The sequence below is a fragment of the Capricornis sumatraensis genome, chromosome 11, assembly GCF_032405125.1.
Source record: "Capricornis sumatraensis isolate serow.1 chromosome 11, serow.2, whole genome shotgun sequence".
Taxonomy (NCBI): Eukaryota; Metazoa; Chordata; class Mammalia; order Artiodactyla; family Bovidae; genus Capricornis; species Capricornis sumatraensis.
The window spans coordinates 21,846,669-21,863,170 of NC_091079.1; positions in this window are offsets into that span (position 1 = coordinate 21,846,669).

A 16,502-nucleotide genomic window follows, 5' to 3' on the forward strand; every position below is an offset into this window, starting at 1 on the left:
GGTTGCTCGTGGCTGCAAGGGAGGCTGGGGAATGTAGTCGCAGCTGGGCAGCCGGGCGCTCAGCGTTCGAAGGGACAGCTGCTGGCCGGCCTGCCTCCGTGTTTAGGACAGACCCAGCGCACAGTAGTCCGGGCTCCCCCTGAAGCATGTTGTACTGTTTGCTAGTGCTGCTGTGAAAATCACCACAACGTCAGTGGTTTAAGATAGCATCACAGGGATGCTACCCCCACGGCTCCCGGGGGAAACGGCCTCTCCCTCTCCCTGCTCCTGGGGGCTGCCAGCATCCCTTGGCACCCACCCCCCCAACCCCCACCCCTGCCCCTGTGGGCACATGGCCTCCTCCTGTTCTGTCTGTGATAAAACTCCCCCTACCCCTCTCCATAACTATGCATGTGGTTGCTTTAAGGGACCACCCAGATAATCCGGATAATCTCCTCATCGGAGGATTCTTAACTTAATCACAGCCACAAAGCCCTTTTTCTTTGCCATATAAGGTAACAATTACAGGTTCCAAGGACTGGAACATAGCTCTCTTTGGAAGGCCATTATTCAGCCTAGCTCCAGGCCCGAATGAACAGGGCCTGTTCCTGAGCCCCAGAGGCTCCCGGAGATGACCACTTAACCTGAATCACCCTGAATCACCCAGGGCTGGGAACTGAGGGGGTTGGCATGGAGAGGGGAAGAAAGAAGCAGCCTGCGTAGCAGGACAGGAGCTGGGCTGCTGGGCCCTGGGTCAGGCTCCCGGGACAGGAAGAGCCCAGCGCATGGGAGTGGGGCAAACCCATAGTTCCCCAGCCCCCACCTCAGGGAGCTCACAGCCTAACTGCACAGAGGGTAAAGGTCAAGTCTATGAAACAGACACCGGTTGGGATGAGGATGAGAGAGGAAACTGTCAGGGACCCATGGGGTGGCAGCGGCAGGGGTAACTCCCGGAGACCATCCCATGGTCAAGGTCAGCCTCTTGGAGAAATGACACTGATGCTGAGAGTCAAGACGGATGTCACGTGGAGGGAGGGAAGGAGGGTCTGAGGACGGGCCCCTGCAGACACCCTAGGGCAGCAACGAGCACAGTACCCCGGAGCTGAGAAGCTGCCCGGAGGGGCCAGGCAGCTGCTGAACAGTGAGTCAAGGGAGGGACACTGGGGGCCTTCTGCAGCCTGGGGTCCCCACCCAAGCATTTCTGCCTCCTCCATCTCCACGGTCACCTCCCTTCTCAGCAGCTTGGCGCCACCCCCCCCCCCGCCCCCCTCCTCGCCAGTTCCTCCACTGCACAGAGGGAAGGGCAGAGTGAGGGGGCCAGGCTGAGCGTGGCGTGGGCACAGGCTGCTGGCTGTGGGCAGGGCACCCGTCGAGGAGGAGGGGCGGGCAGGCCCCCGCAGCCCAGGCTCCCCACATAATCCCCTCCTGGTGCTGCACCGCCTCTTGGTTATTTTTAAAATCTCATTTTCAGAAAGTGGAGAAGAAAACCTCTTTCTTTGGCCTTTTTCCCCCTTTTTTTTCCTGTGAAAGATTAGGAGAGGGGTGTGGAGGGAGGAGGGAGCCTGGAAGAGTGGGAGGCACCTCTGGCAGCACGCCCACTTGGGCGCCAGGGCCTCTGCTGACTGCCCCCCAACCCCGGCAACCCTGGAGACATGAGGCGGGACCCCTCCTTGGGCAGCCAGGTCTCAGCTGCTGCCTTCGCCCAGAGGGCACATTGTCGGAGCCGACTTTACACTGGAGCACAGCAGGGTGGGGGCTCCGGGTGTCCACCCTCATGGGGTGCAGGGCCTGGTGGGAGAGAGGGCAGCAGAGATCTGCCCCTGGGCTGGGAGGCTGGGGAGGGGCAGGAACTGCCTGGAGCAGGGCCGAGTGGAGGGCAGGGAGGGTTCTAGAGGCAAGGACTGCACACATGGGCAGAGCTCGGTGAGCCTGGGTGGCTGGCAGGACATGGGCTGACCTCAGGGACCAGGGAGCCCGAGGGCCCGTCAGGCAGGCAGCCTCACTGATGTCCCACAGGACACTCCTCAGGGGAGGACCTCCCTGAGCCTGGAGCCCAGGACTGGACTCCCAGCTCTGCTCCTGAGGCTGGGCCAGCTGTCTGCCAGCCTGCTAAGTCGCTCCCAGTTCTAATCCTATGGACTGAAACCCACCAGGCTCCTCTGTCCATGGGATTCTCCAGGCAAGGAGACCGGAGCGGGTTGCCATTTCCTCCTCCAGGGGATCTTCCCGACCCAGGGATCAAACCCGCATCTCCTACACTGCAGGTGGATTCTTTGCCCCTGAGTCGCCTGGGGAGCCCTGAGCCTGCTATGCGGTGGCTTAAACACCTCGGGAGGGTGTCAGGCGGTCTGATGGAGCCACTGTGCTCCTGGGAACCCATCCTCAGGGGCAAGAATTTGTCTGCTGGTCACCTCCCATCAGAACCCCAGCCGGCACCACTCCACCTCCCAGAACTCAAGAGTTCCTGTTGAACCAACCTCTTCAGGGAGGATAAATGCTCTGGGAGCCCAGAGAAGTCAGGAGTGGTGTCTCAGAGGAGGTGACTTGGGCTGGGGTCCCCAAGGGCGAATAGGAAAGTGCGGGATTTTCCTTAGGAAAGCAGGGGTGTGGAGGGGAGGAAGTGACGCCCGGTGAAGACCAGATTCATGTGCGTGCGGTTATGGCTGCAGGTGCAGGGATGGGCCGTGCAGGGGGAGAGACCGGGCTCAGCTCTTGATGCAGTGGGGATTTACAGCCAAGGAGCAGGACGGAGCGGGTGGGGGCAGTCAGTGGATGGAAAACAACTAGCAGGAGGTATCAGGAGTAGGGAGAGTCTAGCTAGATCCACCTACCAGGGTTCTCAGTGGAAGCAGGCCAGGTGCTCACACCTCACCTGGGAGAGAACAGAGGATGAGGACCCTGAACAGAGGCAGGGGGCACGGGGCAGGGGACAAGGAAGGGCGGGGGTTGTTCTTGCTAGAACTGCACTTTATGAGGAAGAGTAAGGATGGGCCCAGGAGAAGTTTCCGGAGGCTGGCTAAAGTTTGGTCTAGCAAAGACTCTTTGTCAAGGGCATTCCAGGAGGAAGGCATTGCAGAGCCTCAGAGGGCTGGCCTGGCTGTGGCTGGGAACTGAGGGGGTTGGCATGGAGGAGGGCAGAAAGAAGCAGCCTGGGAAGCAGGGCAGGGGCTGGGCTGCCGGGCCCTGGGTCAGGCCTGTCCTCTCTGGGGCAGTAGCAGCAGCCTCCTCCCCTAAGGGTCCAGGCTGGAGCCCGCGAGCCGGACTGTGCCAGGGGCCTGGGCGGTGGGAAGCTGAGGCCCTCTCCCCCTGACTTGCCATCTGCGTTCAGAAGGGCTGTGGCCCCAGGCGAGCCCATCTCTGCGGGAACGCCCCACTGGCCCGCCCCTCGGGTCCTCCCGCCTCGAGTCCTGCCTGGGCCCGCAGCGCCATCTGCCGGCGGGACGGAAAGGCTCGGGCGACACTGGCCCAAGGCCCCTGGGGACGGACGGGTATAACCCTAACCCTAACCCTAACCCTGCTGAGTCGCTAAGAGTCGGACACGACTGAGCGACTTCACTTTCACTTTCACTAACCGTGCGGAGGCGGGTGCGCGATGGTCCACAGGCCTCGTGCTCACCCTGGCGTGAGCTGTGAGGGCCTGGTTTTGAACCTGGCTTCAGCATTGGCTGCTGGGTGACCTCCAGCCAGTTCCTGACCCTCTCTGAGCATCATCCCGATCGCAGGGAGGTGAGCACACCCAGCCTCCAGATTACTATGAAAAGTGGCCATGAGGCTGGGAGCACACACGCGGCAGAGGTGGTGCCCCCTGGCGCTGAAGGTGCTCCCCAGTTCCTGAGAGGTTCATGGGGAAAGAAGGCGGGCGGCATGACCCAGCCAGAGACCTGCAGCCCTGACATCGCACCGTTTTCAAACGTTCTGAAGGGTTAGCACGAGATGGACAAGGATCAGACCCCAGGTCACAGTGTCCCCTGGGGCTGGCACCTGTCCCCACAGGAGGCTCATCCACTCCCACCCTAACATCCAGCCCCCCTTGGACCCTGCAGTAACAGGAGTGCCACCCCCCTCACCCCCCGCAAGCAGCTCATCCATTGTCCATCTGGGGCTTGCTGGAAAGTTCTTCTGTGGAAAACCTGCCTCCCTGTAATCCAGCTACATTCCAAGAGCCCAGAAAGTCCATGGAGAAGTTCTGGGGCCAGGACCCAGGAACCGACCCCCCCACCCCGGCTCATCCCCTGGGGGCCAGCCTCTCTCTGTACCCTGCTTTCTCCTCCCTTCTGCCTGGAGCCCTAAGGAGGGGTGGGCAGCTATAGAGAACCCCAACCCGATGCTTCCCTCTTGGCCCCAATTCCAAATTCCTAAGGAGAGGAACTGGTTGGCCCACCTTGCCCGGTCAGCCTGGTCAGTGTCCAACAATGGCTCACCAAAAAAGAAAGAAACCAAAGGCCCTGATTGCAGCATTGCCCACGACCGTGGTGTAAAGCCTCCCACCATGGCTGATCCGCTGCGGCCCCTGTGATGGACGGCACACAGAGTCTGGCAGAGATGCGCGATACCGCCCCATATACAGACAGAGACACACAGATAACCTCTAGGACACAGGAGAGAGTGAAACGTATGCAACAAGCAAGAAGTGATGAGCTTGGGGCACGTATCACCTCTGTTTTCATTAGCGTCCCTTCCACTGTAGGCTGCTGTGGTGGTATTCAACAAGTAACCCTCAGCATTGCTGCGCATTTAAGCACTAATCACACAAGTCTGTAGGCCATCAGACAGAGTGGCTATAGGGGGCCACCCTGGAGGCGTGGGGGCCCAGCCCCGAGAAGGGCCACTGTCGACAGCTGTTCTGGGAGCTTTGTGGGATCCACTCTCCCAGGGACCCTCCGTCATGATTCATGGACCCAGTTTTCAACAGTCCCTTTCACAGTGCTGGAGGATGGGAGAGGGTGAACTGGGCTACGAACAAGACTGCCCCACAATGCCTCCATCAGAGTGAGCTGAGCCAAAGGCTTGGGGGAAACCCCATCCCCCAGATACCTGGATGAGCAGGACCCTGCCCGCCCCTCACTCTCAGCCTCAGGCTCCTCCCCACACAGGGTGCATTTCCAGGAGCCCCATCTCATGGGACATCCTGAAATTAAGCTGCAGTTAGCCCTGGTGCAGCTGCCCACCGAGTCAGACAGCCGTGCTGTGTTGGGCACCCATCTCTTACCAAGTCCCTTTCAGGGAAAAGTGATTTAAGTCTCAGAACCAGCTGGGGAGGGGGCATCATCAGCCCCTGTTTCTAGAGGTCACAGCCTCGGAAAGGTCATCTGCCTGGCAGAGCCAGAGTGGTGGGGCTGACCCCCGGAGCAGCTGCAACGCCCCGAAGGCCTCAGCGGTAGGCGGTTGCTGTCTGTTGACTCTGGTTTCCTGTACGTGGCCAGGGTCCCATACGTGTGTGTCTCCAGGACACAGGGGCTGCGGGCACAGCACAGCTGTGAGGACGCCTTGAGATCAGGGCCGGCTGGGCTGGGGGTGGGCACCCACCAGCAGGTCCAGACACCAACCGTCCGCTGCCTGGGGCCTCCTCGCCCCTCCACACAGGAGGACCCTGGGGCCTCCGGCAGGAGACTCTGCTGACAAGGGTCCCTGTTGGGAGCCCTGGTCTGTCTTCAGGACCCAGCTCCCCTGTAGCCATGCAATTGGACCAGGGGACCACAAGCAGGCAGCCGGCCGCGGACCCGCCCTGAGGGCTTCCCCTGGGAGGCCATTCAGTCCCAGCTCTGCCTGCTTCCGGCACGGAGCACACAGTAAGTTATCCATCACTGTGGAACAACAGCAGGCTCGGGGACTTAAGACTCCACGCGTTTACTGCCTTGCAGCCTCTTGGGTCGGGAATCCAGGCGGGCTTTAGCTGGGCCTCCTGCCTTGGGGGGTCTCCAGGGTGCAGCATGGTGTCAGCTGGATCCACAGGTGTCCGGAAGGAGACAACTAAGAACCAGAGGTGGAGGGGCACGCCAAGGACATAGGTGTACACACACGTGCGCACACACACACACGGGCTGTGCCCAGGACACAGTGCTCGATTCCACAGCCCTGTCTTTGGCAAGGTGCCGTGGGTGCTGCAAGCATTGTGACCTCAGGGGTGAGGTCAGGGCTGGCTGGGGCGGGGGAGGGAGAGCCCAGAGATAGAGCTGCTCAGCCGGGCATGAGGAGGAAGTGGGCAGCACCTCCAGACTGCACCCCAACATGGACGCGCAGCATCCAGAAAAGCCACACAGCCGTGTGAGCACAGACAGGACCTCCTCAGCCAGGTCCCAGAACCCCAGGTCAGCCCAGCGCTGGGCAGGGGCCCCCCGCCGGGCAGGGCAGCAAGGGGCGGGCCCCAGGGCCTGGGCCCAGGACGGAGGGGTCCTGCAGCGTGCTGGCAGCCGCCTGGAGTGGGAGTTGGGGGTGGACTCCCACCTGGCAGCCCTCAACGTGGTGGAGAGGAGGCTGGGGGCGGCAGGGCAGGAAGGGCAATGGGGTGCAGGGAGAGGGGGGACTCGAGTTCTAGCACGGCCTTTGCCATTACACTGCCTGTGGCTGCCGATGCTTGTGGGGACCAGCGGTGTGAGATGGACAGACAGTGGGCATGCTGTCCCTCTGCTGCCCGGAACCTCAACCTCGTCGAGAGGGCGCAGCAGCCTGTTTCCTAACAGACTTGAGGGATATGCACAAAGGGAAGGTCCTCTGTGGCCTTTGGTCCGGGGTCCCCCGCGCCCCAGGTGGGCGCAAGGGCAGCTCCGTCTCCTGAGTCCAGCGGCAGGTTGGAAGCTGGCGGGCAGCCTCCCTCTCCGGTCCCCAGCCCCCCAGGCCCACGGTGTGCTGCGTGGGGACTGGGGCACGTCGGCTATCCAGGCTGTCCCTTGGGGGGTTCCCAGGTGAGGTTCTGGCCTGTGCTTCTGTGGTCGTGTCTGTCCCCGAGGGAGATCTTCTGTTCTGCACCGTCGCTTCTGCCCATGTTCTCAGGCCGGTCTCCCCTCTGCCGCATCTCATTTCACGTCCAGGGCGAGAAAGCACTCCCCCTGCAGCTGTCTGCTAACTGCGTTCCTATTCTCCTGTCTTTTAAATACACTCAGTCCTGGTCGCTGCAGGACTGGGAGGCAGGTTTGGAGTGAGACACAGATCTCGCTTGTGGCTGTGGTCAACCCTGACCGACCAAGCCCCCTCCAGGGTGCAGGAGGGGCCAGGCTCAGTGTGAAAGGCTGAGCCCTCCAGGAGCAGCATGGGGGTGGCTGGTTTTCTGAAAGGCCGTAGGAAGGAGGGGGCTTCCCAGGTGGCCCTGGTGGATAAAGAACCCACCTGCCGATGGAGGAGACTTAAGAGATTCAGGTTCGATCCCTGGGTCAGGAAGATCTTCTGGAGGAGGGCATGGCAACCCACTCCAGTGTTCTTGCCTGGAGAATCCCATGGACAGAGGAGCCTGGAGGGCTGCAGTCAATAGGGTCACAGCGAGTCAGACACGACTGAGAGATCGAGTACGCATGTAGGAAGGGGGGCCTTCCAGGAGGGGCCATGTGTGTACTGAGCCCCAGTGGTCACACCCCTGGGATGCAAACTTTGGAGTCGGAGCCAGTCTGAACAGATGCTGTCCTGCAGAGGCTGGGTCCTGGGATGGGTCGCTGAGCCTCTCTGTGTCTCAGCACCTCGTGGGGTTGCTGTGAGGACACGGCAGACAGGATCAAGCTCCTGACACAAGCCCGTCCTCGTTAGCAGTGGTGGGGGCACTGGTGAGGTGGGTGGTGGGGCGAAGTACAGCCCGGGAGAACCCCCTGCTGACCACACAGTCACTGGTCCCCAGAGAGGCAGAGGTGGGGAGGGGCAGAGGGAACTCAGGCTGGACACGGCCAGGGAAGGGACAGGCCCCCACGCTCCAGGCGGGAAGGCCGGCTGGGAGGGGAGCTGAAGGTAGCAGCTCCAGGTAGACGGGAGGACGGTCCCGCTGTCCAAGGCTGACCTCGGCTCCTCCCAGGAGCACACCCCCAGCAGCATCCACTCAGTCGGTCAGGCACTGGGCCTTCGCCCAGGGCCTTCCCTGGGACGTGTGGGGGACCCAGAGACAGGCAGCACACCTCCAGGGGGACTGGGAAGGAAAAGGCCCAGGGGTTGGTCAGTGGAGCCGCCAGGGTTCCTGTGAGTTCAGGGGGAGCCAAGGAGGGCCATCAGTCATCAGGGAGCCGGAGGACACACCCCCTACTCTAGGGTGCGCTGACCATGGCGAGCAGGCTGAAGGCGACTTCACGTGGCCCCCACAAGGGGTCAAGGAGGACGGGGAGGGGGAGGACACATGCCCTGGGCAGACAGGAGAGCGGAGGCCCAAGGTCAGCCGGAAGGGCTCGGGCAGCTGGCCCGGTGCAGAGGCTGCAGAGGACAGACCGCCAGGATCCCAGTGAGCTGGAAGGGCTGGACCCAGAAGAGCCCGGTGGGGCTGATGGCTGCTCTGGACACGTCACTCCGCCGTTCTTTCCACAAACATTTGCTGAGTCCCTGCGAGGAGTACCAGGCCCGGTTCCAGGTGTTGGGGACACAGCTGGAAATGAGACATGAAGAGCCCTGTCTCCTGGCTTGCATTCTGGTGGGGGAGACAGCAATAAACACTAGACAGGGCCCAGAGGATTATACAGGGCTACAAGGTGGAAAGGGCCGTGGGAGGAAATCGGCGGGTTAGGGAGTGGAGAGTGCGGGGCGAGGGCCAGATTTTAAAGAAGCTCATCGAGAAAAATGCAACTGAGCAAAGAAGTGAAGGGGAGTGAGGGGCTGAGCCGAGCAGTGCTCTGGAGGGAGGGTTTCACCAAAAAGGAACAGCCAGTGCAAAGGTCCTGAGGTAGAAGTGTGCCCGGCGGGTTCAGAAGTAGCGGGAGCCCTCTGCACCTGGGGTGGGTGGAGTGAGCAAGAAAAAGCCAGAAAAAGGGACTTCCCTGGTGCTCCAGAAGTTAAGACTCCGAGCTTCCACTGCACGGGGCATGGGCTCGATCCCTGGTTGAGGAAATAAGATCCTGAATGCCCCCAAAGATCCTGCATCCCATGGGGCATGGCCAAAAAGTAAATAAATATTTAAGAAAAAAGGAATAGAAGGAAATGAGATGAGGGATCATTTTTGTTATTTCTTTTGTTCTTGGTGGTTTTTTTTTAGCTATGTTGTTGCTCAGTAGCTAAAGTATTTCTTTCTTATTTAAATGCAGTAAAATTCACCCTTGTTAGTGTCCAGTTCTACAAACTTTTTTCTTTTCAATTAATTTAATTTTCTGGGGGCCATGCTGCACGGCATGTGGGATCTTAGTTCCCTGACCAGGGATCGAACCTGCGCCCCCTGCCGTGGAAGCTGCAAGTCCCAACTGCTGGACAGCCAGGGAAGCCCCAGTTCTAGACTGGGACTCATCCAGTGGTATATCCACTACCACACACAAGCTATGAAACAGTTCCATCTCCCCCTGCAAATTCCCCGTGCCCCTTTTCATAATCAATCCTCCAGCAACCCCGCTATCCCCAGAAACCACTGATCTGTTTTCTGTCTGTACAGCTTCACCTTTTCAGAATGTCACAAAAATGGGACAAGGCAGCACGTTGCTTTGGGGGTCTGGTTTTTTCCACACAGCGTAACACGTGTAAACCTCCTCCATGTGGCCTCCTTCGTCAGTCCCTCCTCTCGTTACTGCTGAGTAGAATTCCTGTGGGTACTGAAATAAAGTGCAGGTTTTTTGCGCGTTCACCAGTCGAAGGACATTCGGATTGTTTCTGTTTGGGGTTATTATAAAGCCATGGTCAACGTCTGTGTACAGGTTTTTGTGTGATGTTGTCATTTCAGTTCAGTAAATGCCTAGGAGAAGGACAGCTGAGTTGGATGGTAAATGTAGGTTTTACCTTCTCAGGAAGTACCAAACTACCCTCCACGCTGGCTGTGCCATTTTGCATTTCCGCGGGCAACGATGGAAGCTCTAGTTACTCTGCCTTCCCACCAGCACTTGGTATTTTCTGGTTTTTCTTTGCTCCATTCCAGTAGGTGTGTACTGAGATCCCACTGTGGTTTTAATTTGCTTCCCCCGTGGGGAATGGTGTGGAGCAGTTTTTATGGGCTTATTTGCCATCTGCTTTTCTCCTTTAGTGGAATGTCATTTGAATCTTTTTACCTGTATTTTCTTAGGTGGTTTGTGTTTTGTTCATAAGGAATTTATATATTTCAGGCCTAGTCTTTTATCAGGTATGTGATTTGAACATTATTCCTCCAGGTCCAAAGCTTATCTTTTCATTTGTTGTAGCTGTCTTCCAAAAGGCAGAAATTCTTCATTTTGGTGAGCTTATTTACCAGTTTTTTATTTTATGGATGGTGCCTTTGGTGTCGCACATGGGACTGCTTTGTGCAACTCAGGACCACAGAGATTTGCTCCTACACGTTCTAGAAGTTTTAGAATTGTAGGTTTCACTCGAAGTCTGTGATCAATTTTGAGTTAATTAATGTTTGTAGTGAGATATAAATTGGGGTTTGTTTTTCACATGTGCTTATCCAGGTATTGCAGCAGCGTTTATTGAATAGACCATCCTTTCTTAATTGAATTACTTCTGCACCTTTATCATAATACACGTGGGTCTTTTTCTAGACTCTGTAGTTTGCTCCGTTTGGTTATATTTCTGTGCTTTTGTCAATACCGCACTGCGCTGATTACTATAACTTTATAGTAAACCTCCAAATCAGCCGTATCAGTGCCCCAATTCTTCTCTCGAAATTGTTTGGCTATCTTCATTCCTTTACTTTTCCGTATAAATTTTAGAAACAATTTGTTGGCTACTACCAAAAAAAAAAAATGCTTCTGGGATTTTGATGAAAATTGCATTGACTATTTAGATAAATTTAGAGAAAATAGATAACAGTATTGAGTCTTCAATCTGTGAACATGGCATGTCGCTCCATTTATTAAAGTCTTTATTTCTTTCAACAGTATTTTATATTTTACAGTATATAGATCTTACAATTATTTGATAATTTGTACCTAAATATCTCATGATTTTTAGTGCTATTGTTTATAGTATCTTTTTATTTTAATTCCCAGTTCATTGCTGGTACACAGAAACATGACTGATTTTTGTATGCTGACTTTATATTTGCCAATTTGCCGAATTCACTTTTTAGCTCTGGTAGGGTGTCTTTTAGATTCTTTGGAATTTTCTATTTAGATAATACCATCCTCTCGGCCTCTACAGCACCTCCCTCTGTAAACACACGGGACCATTCAGATGCATACACCCAAGGCCTCTTTTCCCTTTCAGAATCTCCTCCCACATCTCTGAATTCACAAAGAACCAGTCCTACATGACGGGACCTCAGAATTCTGCCCATGGGGACAGACAGAGGCACCCCACCACCATCCTGCTCTGCAAGTCACAGAGCAGCCAGGCCGCCCTGATGCCCAAGGAGCACAGGACGTTCATCGAGGAAGCCTACAACGCAGGTGACCCCCGGCCCCAGGACTCGGTTCCAGCAGACCCCATCAGTCCCTCCACCTGAGGAAGTCCCGGGGACGAGGGCCAGAGCAAGCCCACCCTCTAGGACCTTGGGGTGTCTAGAGGCGTGGATCTGGTGCAGCTTTCAGCAGGGCCTCCCGCGCATCCTCTCTGGCCTCTTCGCACCTCCTGAGACACCATCGGAAGCCCAAAATGCCCTCTCTCAGCCCTTCCCTCCACCCTCCTCCAACACCTTTCCCACCCTGGAGCCTCAGCTCACACCTGGCCCTCTCACTGGAAGGCTTCTCCCCTCCTTCAAAGGATGGCCTGCCTTCATCCTTATAGGCAAAGCTAAAATGCCACCCTCTCTGGGAAGCCAGTCCTGACTGCCTCTCTGTCTTAGGATTTATCACCCTTCCACCCACTGTGTGCCCAGGGCCTTTCAGACAACTTCCCCACAGAACTCAAGTCCGCTGATACTGGGTAGGGCTCTCCTGGGCCGGAGGCTCCTTCAGAACAGAGCCGGGCCCTGACTCCCCTTGAGCCGCACACAGTCTTACAATAAATGAACACCACTGAAGGTTGGGTGACTGGATGGAGGATGAAGGGGTGAGGAAAGAACAGATGGAGGGATGGAGGGATGAATGCTTAATTGATCAACAGATAAATTAAGGGTGGGTGGATGGGTAGATGAATTTTTAAATGGGTGAATAGTGAGTAGATGGATGGATAGATGGATTTAGGAATGGAAGGTCGGATGGACCTAACGTGGATAGATGGATAAATTTATTAATGGATGGACTGATGAGTGAGCATAAGGATGAGCAGGCAAGGTGGGTGGACCGGTGGATTGATGGATAGAAAGACATGGATAAATGTATGGGTGGATGGACAGATCGATGGACACATGGATGATAGATGAATGGGTAAATGGATGGGTGAAAAGAAGAGTGAACCAGTGAATGAATCGAGTACCCCATGAGCAAGTGAGGATGCATTCTCTGCTTGCTTTCTTGCTTCTGATCTTCCCTTGAACCTCAGAAGGACGGGCAGAGCAGTTAGGAGCCCCAAGATCTCCCAGTGTGTCCCCAGCCCCAGCCCCCCCTGCCCGCCCCAGCCCCAGCCCCCCCTGCCCGCCCCAGCCCCAGCCCCCCCTGCCCGCCCCAGCCCCAGCCCTCCCTGCCCGCCCCAGCCCCAGCCCCCCCTGCCCGCCCCAGCCCCAGCCCCAGCTCTCCCTGCCCGCCCCAGCCCCAGCCCCAGCCCCAGCCCCAGCCCCCCCTGCCCGCCCCAGCCCCCCCTGCCCGCCCCAGCCCCAGCCCCACCCCCAGCCCCCCCTGCCCGCCCCAGCCCCAGCCCCCCCTGCCCGCCCCAGCCCCAGCCCTCCCTGCCCGCCCCAGCCCCAGCCCCAGCTCTCCCTGCCCGCCCCAGCCCCAGCCCCAGCTCTCCCTGCCCGCCCCAGCCCCAGCCCCAGCCCCAGCCCCCCCTGCCCGCCCCAGCCCCAGCCCCAGCCCCAGCCCCCCCTGCCCGCCCCAGCCCCAGCCCCAGCCCCAGCCCTCCCTGCCCGCCCCAGCCCCAGCCCCAGCCCTCCCTGCCCGCCCCAGCCCCAGCCCCAGCCCTCCCTGCCCGCCCCAGCCCCAGCCCCAGCCCTCCCTGCCCGCCCCAGCCCCAGCCCCAGCCCTCCCTGCCCGCCCCAGCCCCAGCCCCAGCCCTCCCTGCCCGCCCCAGCCCCAGCCCCAGCCCTCCCTGCCCGCCCCAGCCCCAGCCCCAGCCCTCCCTGCCCGCCCCAGCCCCAGCCCCAGCCCCAGCCCTCCCTGCCCGCCCCAGCCCCAGCCCCCCCTGCCCGCCCCAGCCCCAGCCCCAGCCCCAGCCCCCCCTGCCCGCCCCAGCCCCAGCCCCCCCTGCCCGCCCCAGCCCCAGCCCTCCCTGCCCGCCCCAGCCCCAGCCCCAGCCCCAGCTCCCCCTGCCCGCCCCAGCCCCAGCCCCAGCCCTCCCTGCCCGCCCCAGCCCCAGCCCCAGCCCCCCCTGCCCGCCCCAGCCCCAGCCCTCCCTGCCCGCCCCAGCCCCAGCCCCAGCCCCAGCCCCCCCTGCCCGCCCCAGCCCCAGCCCCAGCACCCCCTGCCCGCCCCAGCCCCAGCCCCAGCCCCCCCTGCCCGCCCCAGCCCCAGCCCCACATCCCTGCCCGCCCCCACCCCGCCCTCCCCTGCGGGTGCACCGTGGCCCCCACTGCGCACCCACCCACACGCCTTCTGCCTCAGCCATCTGCTTCAAGCTGCTCCGGGACCTCAGTGGTTCAGACTCCCTCCACCTGAGGTACATCATCAAGAAAATCAAGAGCATGGCGTACGGGGCCCCCAACCTGGTGCTAGAAACCATCCACGACTACTTTGTAAACAACCAGCAGGTGAGGGCTGTTCGGGCTCTTCAGGCCAGGCGTGGAGAGGGGAGGGCAGGGCTAGACCCAAAGCAGGTTCAGACCTTGGTTCCTCCAGACAGCAGAACCATGATTTGAGGCAAGTCAGTCTCCCCATTGGAGAAGGCAATGGCACCCCACTCCAGTACTCTTGCCTGGAAAATCCCATGGAAGGAGCAGCTTGGTGGGCTGCAGTCCATGGGGTTGCGAAGAGTTGGACACGACTGAGCGGCTTCACTTTCACTTTTCACTTTCATGCATTGGAGAAGGAAATGGCAACCCACTCCAGTGTTCTTGCCTGGAGAATCTCAGGGACGGGGGAGCCTGGTGGGCTGCCGTCTATGGAGTCACACAGAGTCAGACACGGCTGAAGTGACTCAGCAGCAGCAGTCTCCCCATGTGTCCAGCGAGCCAGCAGCAGGTGGGTGGAAAGTAGACCAACATGTGTGGACCATCCTCTGAACAGGCTCTCGATAAACTGTCATGATTCTCAGAGATGAGAACGCTGAAACTTAGAGGAGGGAAGTGATTCACCTAAAGTCACAGGGGAGGGATGGTTGGGTGGATGACTAGGGGAAAGCTCTATCTGGATTTTTTAATGAATGGATGAACTGGTAGAATGCTCTTCAGACCCCCTGGCAGTTCCCTGAGGATGGGGGCAAGTGTTTACTCATCTGTCTCTGCAGAACCTAGCTCAGGGCTGTTCACAAAGGTGTTGCTTCATGGATGGCCAAGTGCGTCCACTATGCTATCTCCTCGCTGGCCTCTTTACGCGCCCCCCCCCCAGCTGTTTCCATGGCGACTGCCCACTTAATCAGACCCAACTCGTCCCTGAGCCTGTGTCCACCCTGCCGCCAGCAGATCTCCACCCAGCACAAGTTCCGGCTCTTCCACGTCCTAGGGGCAGTCATTGGAGCCAGTGAGTCCCTGGAGGAGGCCTGGGAGAAGTCCTTCATGCAGCTGGCCCTGGAGAACATGACCAAGTCCACGGTGAGTCTCCCCCCACCACCCACCCCCAGCAAATAGGCCATTCCACAAAGGCTTCTGGGGTGCAGGCAGCTGCTCCAGGGACCCAAAGAATGCTGGGAATGCCCAGCGTTGTGGCTGACCAAGCGATTCTGCCCATTTTCTCATTTTCTTACCACCAGCCCCTTCAGAGGGACAGCCTCATGCACTCACTTTACAGCAGAGAAAGGTGAGTCTCAAAGAGTTCTTGGTGGTCTGTGCATCCCACCCATTCCCCAGGCAGTACCTCAGCCCTTGGCTGCCTGCCTCTGGGTCCCCGCCTATTGAAGACCACAGGTTTGGACCTGGACTGCACATCCCCCAGCAGGTGGGGACAGGCGCTTCTCCGGGTGCACAAGCTGGTCCAGGACTCACAGGGAGAGCAAGTGCCTCCTGGCGCCTCCATCCTGCACGACGCCTCGCACGTGCCTGGCTCTAGGTCCAATTTAGCCTCTGTGCTGGGCAGTCCTGCATCCTTTCAGTCCAGCTGCTTGGGTCCTTTGCTTCTGGAAGACGCTTCCCTGATTCCCCAGGACGTTGTCCCCTGTGTTGCTCTGTACTAGGCTTCAGGAACGCCTGACTCTCAGACCCAGAGCTCTCCATAGTTCCTCATACTCTCATCCCACCTCTCTTTTTCCATCTCTCTGTCCTTCGTTCTCCTCTCTGAGGAGCCATCATCTTCCAAATCTTTGACTGCATTTTCTATGTATATCCATGAGCCTTTGACTTTCGAGAGATCTTGGTCTTTGTCCTCAGAAAGTTCCCATTTCATCCTGTTAATAGCTTCACAGATTCAGTGTCTTCTCTTATCTCTCAGGATATTAAAGGGACTGTTTTGCTTCAAGTTTTCTCTCTCTGTTTGGCCTCTGTTTCCTCTGAGTAGCTTTTCTCTGGGTTTCATCAGGTTTGTGGTTTTGGCTATGGTTTTGGTCCCTCCCGCATCCGTGGCCTTCTCTGTGTGGCCATCTGCCTGTGCTTAGGAGCTGTTGAGGTGCTCTGGGCACACAGGTGGGTGGTGAGGTTGGGGGTCCACCGCAGAGTTATGAGGTGAGCCCTCTACTGTCCTCTGCGTTTCCCCTGTCCCCATATCAGCACCTCAGTGACATTCCTCTCGGGCCATCCTGATCTCCCAGGGAAGCCCTGATCTGGGGCGCAGCCCCGTGCAGCAGAGTGGAGAACCTGACCCAGGAAGCGTCTGTCCTCCGCACTTGCAGGCCTGGCCTCCCCGCCCAGAGACCCTCAGCCTGGCCTCCAGAGACCCTGCGGGTGTGCAGGGTTGGGGAGGGATCTGGGCGCTTGACTGCTTCGCACACACTCCACCCTCTCCCCGGCCTCCCTAGCTGTAAGCATCTGGGAGACACACCCCCCAGGATTTCTACCAGATCACATGTGGTGTCGGTGGAGGCCGGTTCTCAGCTTGCCCTACCGCCAGCTTAGCACTCAGCCCAGTTACCTCAACCAGAGGGGTGGGCTATCGCTCTCGGTAAAAATCTCCTAAATGTAGAGTACTTGAGGTCTTTTCCTGAAAGAGCAAAATCAGTTTCAACCCACCATCTTAACAAGAAGCCCTCATAGTCACCCTTTCAACAAATCATAAATGATGTAACGATTTCACATGATGACTCAGACAGCACTGAGAAAAGCCCTGGGT